The following is a 23,864-nucleotide window of genomic DNA, read 5'->3' as shown; positions in this document are numbered from 1 at the left end:
ACACATTCAATTCCACATTCCATCACATTCCATTCCTTTCCAGTCCACATTCCAATCCATTCCATTCCATTCCCTATAAAATTCCATTCCATTCAATATTCTTTTCCATTCCATTGCAAACTGCATTCCACATCTCAATCCGTTCCATTCCACATTCCTTTATATTCCATTCCCTTCCATTCCACTTTCCATTCCACATTCCATTCCACATTAAATTCTTTTCCATTTCACATTCCATTCCATTTCTTTCCACTTTCCATTCCACATTCCGTTCCATTCCATTCCTCATTCCATTCCATATTCCATTCCATTCCATTCCACATTACATTGCTTTCCATTCCCTTTAATTCCACATTCCATTCTATTAGGTTTTAAATTCCATTCCATTCCATTCCATTCCATATTCCATTCCATTCCACATTCCATTCCATTCCATTCCATTCCACATTCCAATCCAGTCAACGTTCCAATCCATTCATTTCCACATTCCATTCCACATTCCATTCCATTCCATTCCATATTCCATTACGTTCATTTTCACTTTCTATTACATTCCATTCTACGTTGCATTCCCTTCTATTCAACGTGGCATTCCACAGTCCTTTTCTCCTTCTAATCCTCTTTCCATTCCACGTTCCATTCCATTCCATTCCATGCCACATTCCAGTCCATTCCATTTCGCTTTCCATTCAATTCCATTCCCCGTTCCATTCCACGGTCCATTCCGTTGCATTCCACTTTCCATTCTGTTACATACCACGTTCCATTCCACGTTCCATTCCATGCCATTCCACATTCCATTCCTCATTACATTCCACTCCACAGTCCATTCCATTCCATTCCCTTTCATTTCACATTCCATTCCATTCCATTCCACATTCCGTTCCACATTCCATTTCATTCCATTCCACATTCCATTCCATTCCTTTCCATTCCTTTCCACATTCCATTCCATTCCTTTCCACATTCTGTTCCATTCTATTCCATTCCATTCCGCGTTCTATTCCTTTCCATTCCATTCCACATTCCATTCCATTCCATTCCATTGCACATTGCATTTCATTCCAATCCATATTCGATTCCATTCCATTCCACATTCCATTCCATTCCATTTCAAATTCCATGCCATTCCATTACACATTCCACTCGATATTCCATTCGACATTCATTTCCATTTCAAATTCCACTTCATATTCCATTCCATTTCGTTCCACCTTCCATTCCACGTTCCATTCCAAATTGCATTCCATTCCATTGCGTTCCACTCCACATTACATTGCATTGCATTCCACGTTCCAATCCACTTTCCATTCCATTCCAGATTCCGTTCCATTGCATTCCACATTCCGTTCCATTCCATTCCACGTTGCACTCCACATTCCATTCCATTCCATTCCATATTCCATTCCACATTCCATTCCTTTCCATTCCATTCCACATTCCATTCCACGTTCCATTGCATTGCATTCCACGTTCCATTCTGCATTACATTCCATTCCACTTTCCGTCCTATTCCATTCCACTTTCCATTCCACATTGCATTCCATTCCATTCCACATTCCATTGCATTCCATTCCACGTTCCATTCCACATCCCATTCCACATTCCATTCCATGCCATTTCACATTCAATTCCATATTCCCTTCCATTGCATTCCTCATTCGATTCTACATTCCGTTAAATTCCATTTCATTACAAATTCCATTCCACATTCCATTCCATTCCATTCCACGTTCCCTTCCACATTTCATACCATTCCATTCCACATTCCATTCCATTACATTCCACTTTCCATTTCAGTACATTCCACGTTCCATTCCACGTTCCATTCCATCTTCCATTCCTTTTTTTCCTATCCACATTCCATTCCATTCCATTCCACATTCCATTCTACATTTCATTCCATTCCCTTACACATTCCATTACACATTCCATTTCATTCCATTCCACATTCCATTCCATTCCAATTCACTTTCCATTCCATTCCATTCCACATTCCACTCTGCATTCCATTCCTTTTCATTCAACTTTCCATTACACATTCCATTCCATTCCTTTGAATTCCATATTACACTGCACATTCCATTCCTTTCCATTGCAGTGCACATTCCACTCCATTGCATTACAATCCACATTCCGTTCCATTCCATTCCACATTACCTTCCATCGACATTCCATTCCACATTCCATTAAATTCTATTTCACTTTCCATTCCATTCCATGGCATTATATTCCATTCCATTCCATTCCACATTCCATTCCACATTCCATTTGACCTTCTATTCCACATTCCATTCTACATTCCATTCCATTCCAAATTCCATACGGTTCAATTCTACATTCCATTCTATATTCCATTACTTTCCCTTCCACATTCCATTCAACATTCCATTCCACTTTCTTTCCTCATTCCATTCCATTATGTTCCGATTTCCAATCTTTATTCCATTCTATTCCATTGCACATTCCATTCTACTTTCCATTGCATTCCATTCCGCATTCCATTCCTTTCGATTCCATTCCAAATTCCATTCCATTACACTACATTCCATTTCAAATTCCATTCTATTCCTCTTTCCATTATACATTCCATTCCATTCCCCATTCCATTCTACATTCCATTCTACATTCCATTCCATTCCATTCCATTCCATTAAACATTCCATTCCACATTCCATTCCATTCCATTCCACTTACCTTTCCACATGCCATTCCATTCCGTTCCACATTCCATTCCATTTCAAATTCTACTCTACATTCCATTATATTTCCTTCCACATTCCATTCCACATTCCATTCCATTGCATTCTATTCCATTCCACATTCCAGTCCATTCCATTCCACATTCCATTCCAAGTTCCATTCCATGTTCCATTCCATTCCATTCTATTCCACATTCCATTCCATTACATTACACATTCTATTCCACTTTCCATTCCACATTCCATTCCATTCCTTACCATTCCTCATTCTATTCCATTCCATTCCAAATTCCATTCAACGTTCCTTTCCATTCCATTCCATATTCCATTCCACATTCCATTCCACTTTCCATTTTATTCCATTCCATTCCACATTCCATTCTGTTCCATTGCATGTTCTATTCCAAATTCCACTCCATTCCATTTCACATTCCATTGCATTCCACATTCCATTCCATTCCATTCCATTCATCATTCAATTCCATTCCATTACACTTTCCATTCCATTCCATTCCACTTACCATTCGATTCCATTCCACTTTCCATTCCACGTTCCATTCCACATTCCATACAACATTACATACCGTTTCATTCCATTGCATTCCTCATTCCTTTCCACATTTCATTAAATTCCATTCAATTCCACATCCCAGTCCATACCATTCCACATTCCCTTCCACATTCCATTCCAGATTCCATTACACATTCCATTACATATTCCATTGCAAATTCCAATCCACATTGCATGCCATTCCATTCCATTCCATTCCATTCTACATTCCATTCCATTCCATTCAATTATACGTCCCATTCCGCATGCCATTCCTTGTCTTTCCATGTTCCACTCCATTCCATTGCAAATTCCACTGCATTCCATTCCATTCCAGTCCAAATTCCAATCCATTCCATTCAATTCCACATTCCATTCCACTTTCCATTCCACATTCCGTTCCATTCCATTCTGCATTCCATTCCATTCCATTCCATTGCATTCCACATTCCATTCCATTCTATTCAATTCCACATTCCATTGCATTCTATCCCATTCCACGTTCCATTCCACATTGCATACCATGCCATTCCACATTCCATTCCTTTCCATTGCACATTCCTTTCCATTCCATTACATCCAGTCTACATTCCATTCCATCCCATTCGACATTACATTCCATTGCATTCCACATTCCATTCCATCCCTTTCCACTTTCAACTCCATTCCATTCCATATTGAATTACACTTTCCATTCCGTTACATTCCACATTGCATTCCATTCCAATCTATCCAATTCCATTACATTCCACTTTCCATTCCAATCCATTGCACTTTCCATTCCTTTCCATTCCATTCCACATTCGATTACATTCCATTCCACCTTCCATTCCAATCCATTCCACATTCCATTCCACTTTACATTCTATTCAACTTCAAATTCCATTCCACAATCCATTCTATTCCATTCCACCTTGTTTTCCACTCCAATCCATTCTATTCCATTCCATACCATTCCATTCCACTTCATTCCACATTCCAAGCATTCCATTCCATACGGTTATCCATTCCACTTTCCCTTCCAGTCCACTTCACATTCCATTCAATTCCATTCCATTCCATTCCATAACATTCCACACTCCATTGCATATTCCATTCCATTCCACATTCCATTCCATTTCATTTTACATTCCTTTATATTCCATTACATTCCATTGCATACCATTCCATTCTACATTCCATTCCATACCATTCAATTCCACATTCAGTTCCATTGCATTCCATTCCACAATGCATGCCATTAGATTCTACATTCCATTCCATTCAATTTCGCATTCCATTGCACATTACATTCCATTCCATTCCACATTCCATTACATTCCATTCCACATTCAAATCCATTCCATTCCAAATTCTTTTCCATTCCATTTCATTTCATTCTGCATTCCATTACACATACCATTCCACATTCCATTTCACATTCAATTCCATTGCAGTACACAATCCTTTCCATTTCATTCGACTTTCCAATTCATTTCATTCGATTCCATTCAACATTCCATTTCACATTCCATTCCCCGTATCATTCCACATTACATTCCTTTCCATTCGACATTCCATTCCATTCCATTCGACATTCCATTCCATGGCATTCCATTCCATTCCACATTCCATTACACATTCCAAAGCATTCAATTCCACATTCCATTCCATTCCCATTTCCATGCCATTCCTTTCCATTGCATTCCACATTCCATTACACATTCCATTCAATTCCATTCCACATTCCATTCCATTCCACACACCATTCCACATTCAGTTCCATGCCATTCAATTCCTTTCCACATTCCTTTCCACATTCCATTCCATTCCATTCCACATTCAATTCCATTCCATTTGACATTCCATTCAATTGTATTCCTCATTCCATTCCATTCCGCTACATTCCATTCTGCATTCCATTCCATATTCCATTCAATTACATTCCACATTCCATTCCATTCCATTCCACTTTCCATTCCACATTGCATTCCTTTCCACTGCACATTCCATTGCATAACATTCCAAATTCAATTCCACATTCCATTCCAATCAACTTCACATTCAATTGCACATTCCATTCCATTCCATTCCACATTATATTCCACATTCCATTGCATTCCTTTCCACATTCAATTCTATTCCATTCAATTGCACATTCGACTACATTCCATTCCACATTCAATTCCATTCCATTCCACATTCCATTCCACATTTTATTACACACCCCATGCCATTCCATACCATTCCATTCCATTTTCCTTTGCTTTCCATTCCATTCCACTTTCTCTTCTGTTCCATTCCACTTTCCATTTCACATTCCATTCCACGTTCCATTACACGTTCCATTTCACATTCCATTGCATTGCATTCCACATTCCGTTCCACATTCAATTTCATTCAATTCCACCTTTCATTCCATTCCATTCCAACTTCCATTACATTCCATTCCACGTTCCATGCCATTCCATTCCATGTTCCATTCCATTCCATTTTACATTCCATTCCGTATTCCATTCCATTCCACATTCCAGTCTATTCCATTCCATATTCCATTCTATTCCATTCCACTTTCATTTGAAATTCAATGGAACGTGTAATGGAAAGGAAGGGAATATGGAATGAAATGGAATGCTATGAAATGTGAAACTGAATTGAATGTTATGTAATGGAAAGTGGAATGGAATGGAATGGAATGTGGAATAGAGTGGAATGAAACTTGCAATGGAAAGTGAAATGGAATGTAGAATGAGACCTGGAATGGAATGCTGAAAGGAATGTAGAATGGAAAGTTATGGGATGTGGAATGGAATGGAATGGAATATGTAATGGAATGGAATGGAATGTGGAATGGAATGAAATGGAAATTTGAATGGAATGTGGAATGGAATGCAACTGAATGTGGAATTGAGTGGAATGGAATGTGGAAAGGAATGGAATGGAATGTGGAATGCAACGTCGAATGCAATGTCGAATGGAATGGAATGGAATGTGCAATGGAGTGGAATGCAATGAGTAATGGCAGAGAAGAGTGTGGAATGCAGAATGGAAAGGAATGAAACAGGGAATGGAATGTGGAATGGAATGTGGAATGGAAAGGGGAATGGAATGGATTGTAATGCAATGTGGAATGGAATGTGGAATGCAATGAATTTGAATGTGGAATGGAATGTAATGGAATGTGGAACAGAATGGAACATGGAATGGGAAGGAATGCAATATGGATTGGAATGGAATGGAACGTGGAATGGAATGTGAAATGGAATGTATAATGGAATGTGCAGTGGAATGAAACTGATCATGGAATGCAAAGAAATGCAACATGGAATGGAAAGGAATGGCAAGTGGAATGGTATGTGGAATGGAACGTGGAATGGAATGTGCAATGGAATGCGGAAAGGAACGTGGAATGGAATGGAATGGAATGTGGAATGCATCGCGGAATGGAAAGGAATGGAACGTGTTATGGAATGTGATTTGGAATGTGGAATGGAATATGGAATGCAACGTGGAATGGAATGCAATGCAACGTGGAATGGAACTTGGAAAGGAACGTGGACAGGAATGTGGAATGTAACTTGGAATGGAAAGGAATGGAATGTGGAATGAAATGAAATGGAATGGAATGTGGAACGGATTGTGGAATGGAAAGAGGAATGGAAAGGAATGGATTGTGGAATGGAACTTGGAATGGAATGTGGAATGGAATGTGGAATGGAATGTGGAATGGAATGGAATTGAATGTTCAATGGAATGGACTTTAAAGCGGAAAGGAATGTGGAAGGGAATGCAATGCAATGTTGAATATAACTCAATAGAATGTGGAATAGAATGTGGAATGGAATGTGAAAAGGAATGGAATGGAATATGGAATGGATTGTGGAATGGAGTGTGAAATGGAATGGGGAATGTAACGGAATGAAATGTGGAATGGAACGTGGAATAGAGTGTGGAGTGGAATGTGGAATGGAACAGAATGAAATGTTGAATGGAATGTGGTATGGAATGTGGAATGGAATGTGTAATGGAAAGTGGAATGGATTGGAATGGAACGCTAAATGAAATGGAATGGAATGTGGAATTGAACGTGGAATGGAATGGAATGGAAAATGGAATGGAACGTGGAATGGAACATGGAATGCAATGTAATGGAACGTGGAATGGAATGTGGAATGGAATGTGGAAACGATTGGAATGTGGAAAGGAATGGAATGGAATGGGGAATGTAAGGGAATGGAAGGTGAAATGGAATGTGGATTGGAATGTGTAATGGAACAGAATGGAAGGTGGAATGGTATGGAATGGAAAGTGGAATGAAATGTGGAATGGAAAGTGGAATGGAATTTCGGATGCAATGGAATGCATTGTTGAATTCAATGGAATGGAATGTGGAATGGAAAGTGGAGTGGAATGGAATGGAATGAAACGTGGAATGGAATGTGAAATGGAATATGGAAAGGAATGTGGAATGGAATGGAATGCAATGTGGAATGGAATGTGGAATGGAATGGAATGGAATTTGAAATGGAATGTGAAATACAAGGTGGAATGGAAAGTGGAATGCAATATAGAATGGTGTGGAATGGAATATGGACTTGAATGTAATGGAAATTGTATTGGAATGTGGAATGGGATGGAATCGAATGTTGAATGGAAAGGAATGGAATGAAGAAAAGAATGTTTAATGGAATGTGGAAACGAATGTGTAATGGAATTGAATGGAATGTTGGGTGGAATGTCGAATGGAATGGAATGCAATGTGGAATGGAATGTGGAATGGAATGTGGAAAGGAATGTAATGTAATGTGGAATTGTATGGAATGGAATTTGGATTGCATTCGAATGGAATGTGGAATAGAATGGAATGTAATTGAAAGGAATCTGGAATGGAATGGAATGGAATGTGGAAAGGAATGGAATGGAATGTGGAATGGAAAGGAATGGAATGTGGAATTGAAGTTGGAATAGAATGGAATGGAATGGAATGTGGTAAGGAATGTGGAAAGGAGTGGACTGGAAAGTGGAATGGAAGACGGAATGGAATGGAATGGAATGGAATGTGAAATGAAATGGAATGAAACGTGGAATGAAACGTGGAATGGATTGTGGAATGGAACGTTGTATGGAACATGAAATGGAACTTGTACTGGAAAGTGGAATTGAAGATGCAATGCAATGGAATGGAATGTGGAATGGAATGGAATGAAACCTGGAATGAAACGTGGAATGAATTGTGGAATGGAACGTGGTATGGAACGAGAAATGGAATTTGGATTGGAACGTGGAATGAGAGGTAGAATGGAATGGAATGTAATGCAATGGAACGTGGAATGGATTGTGCAATGGAAAGGAATTGTATGTGGAATGCAATATGGAATAGAATGAAGAATAGAATTGATTGGAATGTGCAATGGAAAGTGGATTAGAATGGAAAACAATGTGGAAAGGAATGGGGTGGAATGTGGAATGGAATGTGGAATGGATTGGAATATAATGTGGAATGGAATGTGGAATGGAAAGCAACGGAAAGTGGAATGGAATGTGCAATGGAGTGAAACGGAACGTGGAAAGGAACGTGGAATGGAATGTGGAATGGAATGCAGTGGAAAGTGTAATGGAATGTAGAATGGAATGTGGAATGGAATGGAATGGAATGGAATGTGAAATGGGATGTGGAATGGAATGTAAATTGGAACGTGGAATGCAATGTGGAATGGAATGTGGAATGGAATGGAATGGAATGTGGAATGGAATGGAATGGAATGTGGAATGGAATTTGCAATGGAATGGAATGGAATGTGAAAAGGAATGAGGAATCGAATGTGCAAAGGAATGTGGAATGAAATGCGGAGCGGAATTCAATGTTATGTCAAATGAAATAAGGAGTATAGTGTGGAATGGAAAGTGGAAACTAAAGTCGAATGAAGTGGAACGGAATGTGGAATGGAATGGAAGGGGATGTGAGATGGAATTTGGAATGGAACGTGGAAAGGAAGGTGGAATGTAATGGAAGGGAATGCGGAATGTAATATGGAAAGGAAAGTGGAATGGAATGTGGAATGGAATGGAATGGAATGGAATGCAAAGGAATGGAATGTGGAATGGAATGTGCAATTTAAAGTGGAATGGAACGTGGAATGGAATGGAATGGAACGGGAAATGGAAAGTGGAATATTACGTGGAATGGAACGTGGAATGGAATGAGGAATGGAATGGAAAGGAATGTGGAATGGAATGTGGAATGGAAAGTGAAATGCAATGTGGAATGGAATGGAATGGAACTTGGAAAGGAACGTGGAATGGAATGGAATGGAACGGGGACAGGAACATGGAATGTTATGTGGAATGGAACGTGGAATGGAATGAGGAATGAATGGAAAGGAATGTGGAATGGAATGTGGAAAGGAAAGTGAAATGCAATGTGGAATGGAATGGAATGGAACTTGGAACGGAACGTGGAAAGGAATGGAATGGAAGGTGGAATGGAACGTGGAATGGAATGGAATGAAACGTGGAATGGAACGCGGAATGGAACGTGGAATGGAACGTGGAAAGGAATAGAATGGAATGTGGGGAATGTGGAATGGAATGTGAAATTTAATGAAATGGAATGTTGAATAGAACGTGGAAAAGAATGTTTAATGGAATGGAATGTAATGTGGAATGGACGGAAGGGAATGTGGAAGGTCATGTTGCATGTAACGTGAAAAGGAATGTAAATGACTGTGGAATTGAACTTGCACGGAAATGGAAACGGAAGGGGAATGGAACGTGGAATGGAACGTGGAATGGAAAGGAATGCAATGTTTAATGGAATGTGGAATAGAATGTGGAAAGGAATGGAATGGAATCTGGAATGGAATGTGGAATGGAATGTGAAGTGGAACGTGGAATGGAATTGAATGGAAAGTGGAATGGAATGGAATGGAATGTGGAAAGGAATGTGGAATGGAATGTGGAATGCAATGTGGAATGGAATGTGGAATGAAGGTGGAATGGAACGGAATGGAATGTGAAATGTAATGTGGAATGTAAAGGAATGGAATGCGGAATGGAATGGAATGGGATACGGAATGCAATGTGGAACGGAGTGTGGAACAGAAACTGGAAAGGAATGTGGAAAGGAAAGTGGCATGGAATGGAATGGAATGTGTAATGGAATGGAATGGAATGTGGAAAGGAATGTGAAATGGAATGGAATGGAATGTGGAATGGAATGTGAAATGGAATGGAATGGCATGTGGAAAGGAATGTGGAAAGGAAAGTGGAAAGGAATGTGGAAAAGAGTGTGGAATGGAATGTGGAATGGAATGCGGAAACCAATGTGAAAAGGAATGTGGAACGGAACGGAGTGGAATGTGGAATTGAATGTGGAATGGAGTGTGGAATGGAATGTGGAATGGAATGTGAAATGGAATGTGGATTGGAGTGTTTAATGGAATGTGTAATGCACCGGAATGCAATGTGAAATGGAATGTGGAATGGAATGTGTAATGCAATGTCAAATGTAATGCAATGGAATGTGTAATTGAACGTGGAATGCAATGGAATGGAGCATGGAATGGAGTGTGGAATGGAATGTGGAATAGACTGAAACGGAAGGTGCAATGGAATTTTGAGTGGAAGTTGGAATGGAATGTGGAATGAAATGGAATTGTATGTGTAATGGAAAGGAATTGAATGTGGAATGGAATGTTTAGTGGAATGTGCAATGGAATGGAATGTATTGTGGAATGGAATGGAACGGTATGGAATATGACATGTATTGTGGTTTAGAATGGAATGGAATGGAATGGTATGGAATATGGAATGGAATGCAATGGAATGAGGAATGGAACATGCAAAGAAACGGGGAATGGAAAGTGTAATGGAATATTGAAAGGAAGGTGGAATGGAATGGAGTGGAATGTGGAATGCAATGTGGAATGGAATGGAATGGAAAGAGTAATGGAATGTGGGATGGAATTGAATGGAATGTGGAATGGAATGTGGAATGGAAAGTGGAATAGAATTTGGAATGGTACTTGGAATGGTATGTGGAATGTAATTGAATGGAATGTGGATTGGAAAGTAAAGTAATCTGGAATAGAATGGAATGGAATGGAAAGTGGAATAGGATGGAATGGAATGGAACGGAATGGAATGCGGAATGGAATGGAATGGAATGTGGAATGGAATGTAATTGAATGGAATGTGGAATTGAATGAAATGCAATGTGTAATGGAATTGAAAGGAATGGGGAATGGAATGGAATGGAATGTGGAATGGAACACAAAGGAAAGTGGAATGGAATGTGGAATGGAAGGCAGAATGGAATGTGCAAAGTTATGGAATGGAATGTGGAATGGAATTGAATGGAATGTCGAATATAATGAAATGGAATGGAATCTGAAATGTAATGGAACAGAATTGGAATGGAATGGAATGGAATGTGGAACAGAATGGAAGGTGGAATGGAATGGAATGGAATGTGAATGGAATGGAATGGAATATGTAATGGAATGGAATGGAATATGAAATGGAATGTTTAATTGAATGAGAAATGGAAGGTGGAATGGAATGCGGAATGGAATGTGGAATGGAAAGGAATAGAATGTAGAATGGAATGCTGAATGGAATGTGAAATGGAACGTGGAATGGAACGTGGAATGTAATGGAATGAAACATGGAATGGAATGTGGAAAGTAATGGAATAGAATGTGGAATGGAATGTGCAATGGAATGTGGAATGGAAAGAAATGAAATGTCGAATAGAATGTGGAGGGGAATGGAATGGAATGTGGAAAGGAATGCGATGGACTGTTTAATGGAATCTTGAGTGGAATGTGGAATGGAATTTGGATTCTAATGGAATGGGATGTGGAAAGGAATGTGGAATGGAATGTGAAAGTAAAGCAATGCACAGTCGTAAGTAATGAGGAATGGAAAGTGGAATGGAATGTGGAATGGAATGGAATTGAATGTGGAATGGAACGTGGAATGGAATCGAATGGAACGTGGAGTGGAACGTGGAATGCATCATGGAAGGGAACGTGCAGTGGAATGAAATGTGGAATGGAATGGAATGTGGAATGGAATGTTAAATGGAATGCGGAGTGGAATTCTGAATGGATTCTGGAATGGAAAGTAATGGTATAGAATATAGAATGGAATGGAATGGAGTCTGGAATGGAACGTGGAAAAGAACGTGGAGTGGAACCTGGAATGCAATGGAATGGAACGTGGAATAGAAGGCAGAATGGAATCACATGGAACGTGCAATGGAAAGGAATGGAAAGTGTAATGGAAACGAATGGAATGTGGAATGCAATGGAAAAGAATGGAATGTGGAATGGAATGGAATGGAATGGAATAGAACGTGGAGTGGAATGGGATGGAATGTGGAATGGAATGGAATGGAAAGTGGAATGGAATGCAATGGAACGTGGAATGCAATGTGGAATGGATTGTGGAATTGAATGTGGAATGGAATGGAATGGAATGCAAAGTTGAATGTAATGGAATGCACTGTGAAATAGAATGGAATGGAATGGAATGGAATGCGGAATGGAATGGAATGGAATGGGACATGTAATGGATTGTAAAGGAATTTGGAATTAAATGGAATGGAATGTGGTATGGAATGGAATAGTGTATGGAATGGAATGAATGAAACGTGGAAAAGAATGTGGAATGGAATGTGGAATGGAATGAGGAATGGAATGGAATGGAATGTGTAATAGAATGGAATGAAACGGATAGTGGAATAGAACGTAGTGAAATTGAATGCAATGAGGAATCGAATGCAATGGAATGTGGAATGCAATGTAATGGAATGGAATGTGAAATTCAATGTAATGGAATGTGGTATGGAACGGAATGTAATGTGAAATGGAATGTAGTGTAATGTGGAAAGGATTGGAGTGGAATGTGGAATGGAATGGAATGGAAAGTGGTAAAGAATGGAATGGAAGGGAATATGGAATGGAATGTGGAATGCAACGTGCAATGTAATTGAATGGAATGTGGAATGGAATGGAATGGAACGTGAAACGGAATGGAAATTGGAAAGGAATGGAATGGAACGTGGATTGGGATGGAATGGAACGTGGAATGGAATGGAATGGAATGGAAAGGAATGGAATGGAATGGAATACAACGTCGAGTGGAATGTGATGGAATGGAATGGAAAGGAATGTGGAATTGAAGTTGGAATGGAATGGAATGGAACATAATGGAGTGTGGAATGGAATGGAATGGTATGCAGAAAGGAATGTAATGGAATATGGAATGGAATGTGGAAGGAAACGTAATGTAGTGGAATGTGGAATTGAAGTTGGAATGTGGAATGGAATTGAATGGAATGAGGAATGGAATATCGAATGGAATGGAATGGAATACAATGTGGAATGGAATGAAATGGAATGTGCAATGGAATGTGGAATGGAATTGAATGGAGTGAGGAAAGAAATGTGGAATGAAATGGAATGTGGAATGGAATGGAATGCAGTGTGTTATGGAATGGAATTGAATGGAATGGAATTTGGAATGGAATGTGGAATGGAACGGAGTGGAATGTGTAAAGGAATGTGCAATGGAATGGAATTGAGTGTGGAATGGAACGTGGAATGGAAAGTGGACTATACCGTGTATTGGAATGTGGAATGGAATGCAATGGAAGGGAATGTGGAATGGAAAGTGGAATGGAATGGAGTGGAATGAGAAATGGAGTGTGGAATGCAATGGAATGCAGAATGGAATGGAAAGGAATGGAATTTGGAATGGAATGGAATATGGAAAGGAATGTCGAATGGAATGGAGGGGAATGTGGAATGGAATGTGGAATGGAATGGAAATGAATGTGGAAAGGAATGTGAAATGGAATGGAATGGAATGTGGAATGGAATGGGATGGAATGGTATGGAATGTGGAATGGAATGCATTGCAAAATGGAATGGAATGTGGAATGGAATGGAATGGAAAATGGAATGCATCATGGAATGGAAAGTGTAATGGAACGTGCAATGGAACGTGGAATGGAAGATGTAATGGAATGAGTAATGGAATGGAATGGAATGGAGTGGAATGTGGAATTCAATGGAACGGAATGGAATGTGGAATGAAATGGACTGGAATGGGATGGAATGGAATTTGGAATGGAATGCGGAATGGAGTGTGGATTGGAATGTGGAATGGAATGTGGAATGCAATGAGGAAAGGAATGTGGAAAGGAATGCGGAATTGAACGGAATGCAATGTGGAATGGAATGTGAAATGGAATGTTTTATCGAATGGAATGGAATGTGGAATGGAATGGAATGGAATGTGGAATGGAATGTGGAACAGAATGTGGAATGTAATGTGGAATGAGTGTAGAATGGAACGGAATAGAATGTAAAATGGAATGTGGAAAGGAATGGAATGGACTGTGGAATGAATGTGGAATGGAACGGTATGGAATGTGAAATGGAATGGAATGTGGAATGGGATGTGGAACGCAATGTAGAAAGGAACGTGGAAAGGAATATGGAAAGGAATGTGGAATGTAATGAAATGGAATGTGAAATGCAATGGAATGGAATGAGCAATGCAATATGGAATGTAATGGAATGGACTGTGGAACTGAATGTGGAAAGCAATGTGGAATGGTACAGAATGGAAACTGGAATGGAATGTGGAATGAAGTGTGGATTTGAATGTGGAATGGAATGTGGAATGCAATGAGGAAAGGAATGTGGAAAGGAATGTGGAATGGAACGGAAAGGAATGTGGAATGGAATGTGGAATGGATTGTGGAATGGAATGTGTAATGGAGCGTAATCCAATGTGAAATGGAATGTGGAATGGAATGTGTAATGGAAAGTCAAATATAATGCAATGGAATGTGGAATTTAACGTGGAATGGAAAGGAATGGAACGTGGAATGGAATGGGGGATGGAACATGGAATGGAATGTGGAATGGAATGGAAAGGAATGTGCAAAGGAATAAGGAATGTAATGAGTAATGGAATGTGGAAAGAAAAGCAATGGATTGTGGAATGGAAGGTGGAAGGGAACGTGGAACGGCATGAAATGGAACGTGGAACTGAATGGAATGGAATGTGAAATGGAAAGGAATGGAACGTGGAATGGAAAGTGGAATAGAACTTGGAATGGAAGGTGGAATGGAACGTGCAATGGAAAGGAATGGAATGTGCAATGGAATATGAAAAGGAATTGAAAGGAATGTGCCAAGGAATATGGAATGGAATGTGGAATGGAATGTGGAATGGACCTTTGAATAGAACGTGGATTGAAAAGCAGAATGGAATGGAATGGAAAGCGGAATGGAACGTGGAATTGAACGTGGAATGGAAAGTGGAATGTAATGTGGAATGGAATGGAAAGGAATGTGGAATGGAATGTAGAATGCAAAAGGGAATGGAATGGAATGGAATAGAACGGGAAATGGAACTTGGAAAGGAACGTGGAATGGAATGTGGAATCGAATGGAATGGAATGTAGAATGGAATGTGGAATGTAATGGAATGGAACGTGGAATGGAATGTGCAATGGAATGGAATGGAATTTGCAAAGGAATGTAGAATGGAATGAGTAAGGGAATGCAATCGTATGGCAAATGGAATGTGGAATGGAATGTGAAATGGAATATGGAAAGAAATGTCGAATGGAATGGAATGGAACGTGTAATGAAATGGAATAGAACGTGGAATGGAAGGTGGAATGGAACGTGGAAAGGGAATTGGAATGGAATGGAATGTAATGTGGAAAGGAATGTTGAATGGAATGTGGAATGGAATGCAATGGAATGGAATGTGGAAAAGAATGTGGAATGGAACATTTAATGGAACGTGGTATGGAATGTAATGGAAAGTGGAATGGAACGTGGAATGGTACTTGGAATCGAACGTGGAATGGAATGAGGAATGGAATGGAAAGGAATGTGAAAGGGAATGTGTGACGGAACGTGAAATGAAATGTGGAATTGAATGGAATGGAATGTGGAATGGAACGTGGAATTGAATGGAATGGAACATGGAATGGAACATGGAATGGAACGGAATGAAGCGATGAATGGAACGTGGTATGAAACGTGGAATGGAAAGTGGAATGGAATGTAGAATGGAATGGGAAATGGAATGGAATGGAATGTGGAAAGGAATGTGGAAAGGATTGTGGAATAGAATGGAATGGAATGTGGAATGGAAAGTGGAATGGAATGTGGAATGCAATGTAGAATGGAATGTGGAATGGAATCTGAAATGGAATGGAATGGAATGTGGAAAGGAATATGGAAAAGAATGGAATGGAATGTGGAATCTAATGTAGTGCGTTGTGGAATGCAATGTGGAATGGTATTTAATGGAATGTGGAATGGAATGAGGAATGGAATGTGGAAAGGAATGTGGAATGGCATGCAATGGAATGTGCAATGGAATGTGGAATGAAGTGTGGATTGGAATGTGAAATGGAACGGAATGGAATGTGGAAAGTAATGTGGAATGGAATGTTTAATGGACGAAATGGAACGTGGATAGGAATGTGGAAAGGAATGTAGCATGGAACGTGAAATGGAATGGAACTGACTGTGGAATTGAAGGTGGAATGAAATGGAATGGGACTTGGAATGGAACGTGGAACAGAAAAGAATGGAACGTTAAATTGAATGTGAAATGAAATGTGGAAAGTAATGGAATGGAATGTGGAATGGAATGTGAAATGGAATGTGGAATGGAATGGAATGGAATGTGGAATGGAATGGAATGGAATGTGGAATGGAATGTGGAACGGAATGTGGAATATAATGAGGAACGGAATGTGGAAAGTAATGTGGAATGGAACGGAAGGGAATGTGAAATGTAAAGAAACGGAATGTGGAATGGAAAGTGGAAAGGAATGTGGAATGGTACGGTATGGAATGTGAAATGGACTATGGAATGGATTGTGGAATAGAATGTGAACTGGAATGTGAAATGGAATGAGGAAAGGAATGTGGAAAAGAATGTGGAATGGAACGGAAAGGAATACAGAATGGAATGTGGAATGGAATGGAATGGAATATGGAATGGAAAGTGGAATGGAATGTGGAATGGAGTGTGGAATGGAATGTGTAATGGAAAGGAATGCAATGTGAAATAGAATGTGGAATTAAATGTGTAATGGAATGTAAAATGTAAAGCATTGAAATGTGGAATTGAACGTGGAATGGAATGGAATGGAAAGTGGAATGGAATGTGGGATGGAATGTGGAATGGATTGTGGTATGGAATGTAGAAAGGAATGTGGATCGGAATGGAGTGCAATGTGGAATGGAATGTGAAATGGAGTGGAATATAATGTGAAATGGAAAGTGGATTGGAATTTGGAATGGAAAGTGGAATGCAACGTGGAATGGAATGTGGAATGGAATGAAATGGAAAGTGTAATGGAATGTGAAATTGAAAGGAATGGAATGTGGAATGGAATGGAATAGAATGTGGAATGGAATTGAATGGAATGTCGAATGGAATGTAATGGAATGTGCAATGGAATGTGGAAAGGAAAGTGGAATAGGATGGAATGGAATGTGTAATGTAAGGTGGAATGGAATTGAATCAACTTTGGAATGGAACATACAATGGAAAGTGGAATGGAATGGAATGTAATGAGGAAGGGAATTAAATGTGGATTGGAATGGAAGGGAAGGTGGAATGGAATGTGGAATGGGGTGGAATAGAATGGGGAATGGAATGGAATGGAATGTGAAATGCAATGTGGAACGGAATCTGAAATGTAATGTGGAGCGGATTGGAACGGAACGTGGAATGGAATGTTGAATGGAATGTGGAATGGAATGTGCAACGTAATGTGGAAAGGAATGTGGAATGGAATGGAATGGAATGTGAAATGGAATGTGGAATTGTATGTGTAATAGAATGTAAAATATAATGCAATGGAATCTGGAATTGAACGTGGAATGGAATGTAATGGAAAGTGGAATGGAATGTGGAGTTGAATGGAATGGAATGGGTAATGGAATGACGTGCATTGTGAAATTCAATATGCAACGGAATGTGAAATGGAATATGGAATGGAGTGGAATAGATCGTGGAATGGAATGTTGAACGGAATGTGGAATAGAATGTGCAATGGAAAGCGGAAAGGAATGTGGAATGGAAGGGAAGTGAATGTGAAATGCAATGTGGAATGGAATGGAATGGAACGTTGAATGCAAGGGAATAGAATTTGGAATGGAATATGGAAAGAAATGTGTAATTGAATGTGGAATGGAATGTGGAAAGGAATCTGCAATTTAATGGAATGGAATGTGAAATGAAATGGAATGGAATGTTTAATTCAATGTGGAATGAAATGGAATGGAATGTGGATAGGAAGGAGGAAAGCAATGTGGAATGGAACGGAAAGGAATGTAGAATGGGTTGTGGAATGGAAAGTGGAATGGAATGTGGAATAGAATGTGGAATGGAATGCGGAATGGAAAGTGGAAAGGAATGTGGAATGGAACGGAATGGAATGTCAAATGGAATGTGCAATGGTGTGTGGAATGGAATGTGGACTGGAGTGTGAAACATAATGTGGAATGGAACGGAATGGAACATGGAATGGAAAGAGGAATGGAGTGAGGAATGGAATGTGTAATGGAACGCAATGCAATGTGAAATGGAAATTGGATTTAAATGTGGAATGGAATGTAAAATATAATGGAATGGAATGTGGAATTGAAAGTGGTATGGAAAGGAATGGAACGTGGAATGGAATGTTGCATGGAATGGAATGGAATGTGGAATGGATTGTGGAATGGAATGTGGAATGTATTGCGGAATGGAATTTGCAGTGGAATGTGTAATGGAATGTGGATTGGAATGTGTAATGGAAAGGGGAGTGTAACGTGGAAAGGAACGTGGAATGTAATGGAATTGATCATGTAATGGAATGTGGAATAGAATGGAATATGGAATGAAATGTGGAATGGAATGTGGAATGAGATGTGGAAAGGAAAGGAATGGAATGTGCAATGGAATGGAATGGAATGTGGAATGGAATGGAATGGAATGTGGAACAGCATGTGGAATGGAACGTGGAATGCAACGGAATGTAATGTGGAATGGAATGGGGAATGGAATGTTGAACGGAAAGTGGAATGGAATGGAATGTAATGTGGAATGTAACGTGGAATTATATAGAATGAAACTTGGAATAGAACGCTGAGTGGAAAGTATAATGGAATATGGAATGGAATGGAATGGAAAGTGGAAAGGAATTTAATGAAGTGTGGAATGGAATGTAGAATGGAATGTGGAATGGAATGCGGAATGTAATGTGGAAAGATATATGGAATGGAACAGAATGGAATGTGGAATGGAATGTGGAATGGAGTGTGGAATGGAATGTGTAATGAAATGGAATGGAATGTGAAAAGGAATGTGGAATGGAAAGTGGAAAAGAAAGTCAAATGCAATGGAATGAAATGTTTAATTGAACGTGGCATGCAATGGAATGGAACGTGGAATGGAATGTGGGATGGAATCTAATGGACTGTGGAATGGATTGTGGAATGGAATGTAGTGGAATGCGGAATGCAATGTGAAAGAGAGTGTAATGCAGTGTGAAATGGAGTATGGATTCCAATGTAGAATTGGACATGGAATGGAATGTAATGGAGCGTAAAATGGAATGTGGAATTGAATGGAATGGAATGTGGAATGCAATGCAATGGAATGTGGAATAGAATGTGGAAAGGAAGGTGGAATGGAACAGAATGAAATGGGGAAAGGAACGTGGAATTTAATTGAATGGACCTTGGATTGGAACGTAGAAAGGAATGCTGAATGGAATGTGGAATGGAATGGAATGAAATCTGGAATGGAATGGAATAGAATGTGCAAAGGAATGGAGTGATATGTGGAATGGAAAGTGGAATGGAATGGAATGGAAAGAGAAATGGAATGTGGAATGGAATGGAATGCAATGTGGAATGGAATGGAGTGAAATGTGGAATGCAATGCGGAACGGAATGTGGAATGGAATGTTGAATGGAATGTGGAAAGCAATGTGTAATGGAAAGTAATGGTATGTGAAATGGAAAGTGGAATGTAAAGTAATGGAATGTGGAATGGAATGTGGAATGGAATGTGGATAGGAATCTGGAATGGAACAGTATGGAGTGTGAAATTGATTAGAATGGAAGGTGGAATGGAATGTTTAATGGAATGCAATGGAATGTGAAATGGAATGTGGAATGGAATGGAATGGAATGTGGAAAGAAATGGAATGGAATGATATAGAAAGTGGAATGGAATTGAATGGAATGTGTAATGGAATGGAATGGAATGTGGAATGGAATGGAATGTTATCGTATGTAATGTGGAATGGAATGGAATGGAATGTGGAATTGGATGTGGAATGGAATGGAATGAACGGGGAATGGAACATGGAGTGGAAGGTGTAAAGGAACCTGCAATGGAAAGTGGAATAGAACATGGAATGGAATTACTCATAGAATGGAATGGAATGTGGAATGGAATGGAATTTAATGAAATGTGGAACGGAAAGTGGAATGGAATGGATTGGAAAGTGGAATAGGATGGAATGGATTGTGGAATGGAATGGAATGGAGGGTGGAATGTAATGTGGAATGGAATGGAAAGGAACGTGGAACAGAATGTGAAATGGAATGTGTAATCAATGAGAAATAAAACGTGGAATGGAATGGAATGCAATATGGAATGCAATGTGGAATGGAATGTGGAATGGAATGTGGAATGGAATGGAATGGAATGCAATGTGGAATTGAATGTGGAATGGAACGTGGAATGGAATGAGGAATGAAATGGAACGGAATGTGCAATGGAATGTGGAATGGAACGTGGAATGGAATGGAATTGAATGTGAAATGGATCTTGAAATGGAATGGAATGGAAAGTGGAATGGAATGTGGAATGGAAAGGGGAATGGAATGTGGAATGGAACTTGGAATGGAACGTACAATGGAAAGTGGAATGGAACGTGGAATGGAATGGAATGGAAGGAGGAATGGAACGTGTAATGGAATGGAATGGAACGTGGAATGGAACGTGGAATGGGATGTGGAATGGAACGTGAAATAGAACGTGGAATGGAATGGAATGGAAGCTGGAATGCAATGTGGAATGGAATGTGGAATGGACTGTGGAATGGAATGGAATGGAATGGAATATGGAATGAAATGTGGAATTGAATGTGCAATGGAACGTGGAATTGATCGTGGAATGGAACATGGAATGAAATGGAACAGAATGTGAAATGGAATGTGGAAGGGAATGGAATGGAATTTGGAATGGAATTTGGAATAGAATGGAAGGTGAAATCGAATGTGGAACAGAATGGAATGGAAAGTTTAAATGGAATGAAATGCCATGTTGAATGGATGTGGACTGCAATGGAATGCAATGGGGAATGGAATAGAATGGAATGTGGAACGGAATGTGGAATGCAATGGAATGGAATTTGGAATGGAATGTGGAAAGGAATGTGGAATGGAATGTGGAATGGAATGGAATGGAATGTGGAATGGAAAGTGGAAAGGAATGTGGAATGGATCGGAATGGAATGTGGAATGGATTGTGGAATGGAATGTGGAATGGAACGTGGAATGGAATGTAATGAAATGTGGAATGGAAAGTGGAATCGAATGTGGAAAGGAATGGAATGGAATGAGGAATGGAATGTGGAATGCAGTGCAATGGAATGTGGAAAGGAATGTGGAATGGAATGAGGAATGGAAAGTGGAATGGAACCTGGAATGGAACGTGGAATGGAATCAAATGGAATGAAACGTGGAATGGAAAGTGTAATAGAACATGAAATAGAATGTGGAATGGAACGTGGAATGGAATGTGCAGTGGAATGTGGAATGGAATGTGGAATGGAATGTGGAATGCAAAGTCGAAGGGAATGCAATAGAATATGGAATGGAGATTGGAATGGAATGGAATGGAAAGTGGAATCGAAAGTGAAATGGAAAGTGGAAAGTAATGTGGAATGGAACGTGGAATGGAATGTACAATGGAATGTGTAACGGAATGTGGAATGGAATGGAATGGAAGGAGGAATGTAACGTGGAATGGAATGGAATGGAAAGTGGAATGGAACGTGGAATGCAATGGAATGGAACGTGCAATGGAACGTGGAAGAGAATGTGGAATGGAACGTGGAATGGAACGCGCAATGGAATGGAATGGAATACGGAACGCAATGTGGAATATAAAGTGGAATGGAATGTGGAATGGAATGGAATGGAATGTGGAATGAAATGTGGAATTGAATGTGGAATGCAAAGTGAAATAGAACATGGAATGGAATGTGGTTTGGAAGGTGGAATGGAATGGAACAGAATGTAGAATGGAATGTGGAATGGAATGGAATGGAGTGTGGAATGGAATTTGGAATGGAATAGAAGGTGAAGTCGAATGTGGAATGGAATGGAATTTAAAGTTCAAATGGAATGGAATGGAATATTGAATGGAATGTGAACTGCAATGGAATGCAATGCGGAATTCATTGGAATGGAATGTGGAATGGAATCGGGAATGCAATGGAATGGAATGTGGTATGCAATGTGGAATGGAATGTGGAATGGAATGGAATGCAATGTGGAATGGAAAGTGGAAGGGAATGTGGAATGGAACGGAACGTAATGTGGAATGGAATGTGGAATGGAATGCGGAATGGAACATGGAATACAACATGGAATGGAAAGTGGAATGGAGTGTCACTGGAATGGAATGGAATATGAAGTGGAATGGAAAGGAATGTTGAAAGGAAAGTAATGGAGTGTGGAATGGAACGTGGAATGGAAAGAGGAATTGAATGGAATGGAACGTGGAAGGAAATGTGGAATGGAATGGAATGGAACGTGAAAATGAATGGAATGCAAGGTGAAATGGAATGAGAAATGGAATGGAATGAAACGTATAATTTAATGGAATGGAACATGGAATTGAACATGGAATGGAATGAATGGAACATGGAATGCTACGTGGAATGGAAAGTGGAATGGAACGTGCAATGTATCGTGGAATTCAGTGTGGAATGAATCGTGGAATGGAACGTAAAATGGAATGTGGAATGGAATGTGGAATAAAATATGGAATGGAACATGAAATTGAATGGAATGGAATGTTGAATGGAATTTGGAATGGTATGGAATAGAATGTGGAATGGAATGTGGAATGGAATGGAATGGAATGTGGAATGGTATCTGGAAAGGAAAGTGGAATGGAATGGAGTGGAATGTGGAATTGAATGTGGAATGGAATCTGGAAAGGAAAGTGGAATGGAATGGAGTGGAATGTGGATTGGAATGTGGAATGGAATCTGGAAAGAAAAGTGGAATGGAATGGAATGGAATGTGGAATGGAATGTGGAATGGAACGTGGATTTGAAACTGGAATGGAACGAGGAATGGAATGGAATGGAAAGTGGAATGGAACTGGAATGGAACTTGGATTGGAAAGTGAAACGGAATGTGGAATGGAACGTGGAATGCAGCGTGGAATGGAATCGATTGGAATGTAGAATGGAATGGGATGTAACTTGGAATGCAATGTGGAATGGAATGTGAAATGGAACGTGGAATGGAAACTGGAGTGAAATGGAATGGAATGTGGAATGG

The sequence above is a fragment of the Pongo abelii genome, chromosome 14, assembly GCF_028885655.2.
Source record: "Pongo abelii isolate AG06213 chromosome 14, NHGRI_mPonAbe1-v2.0_pri, whole genome shotgun sequence".
Lineage (NCBI taxonomy): Eukaryota > Metazoa > Chordata > Mammalia > Primates > Hominidae > Pongo > Pongo abelii.
The sequence above is the reverse complement of the archived record's forward strand: the minus strand, read 5'-3'. Positions refer to the sequence as shown.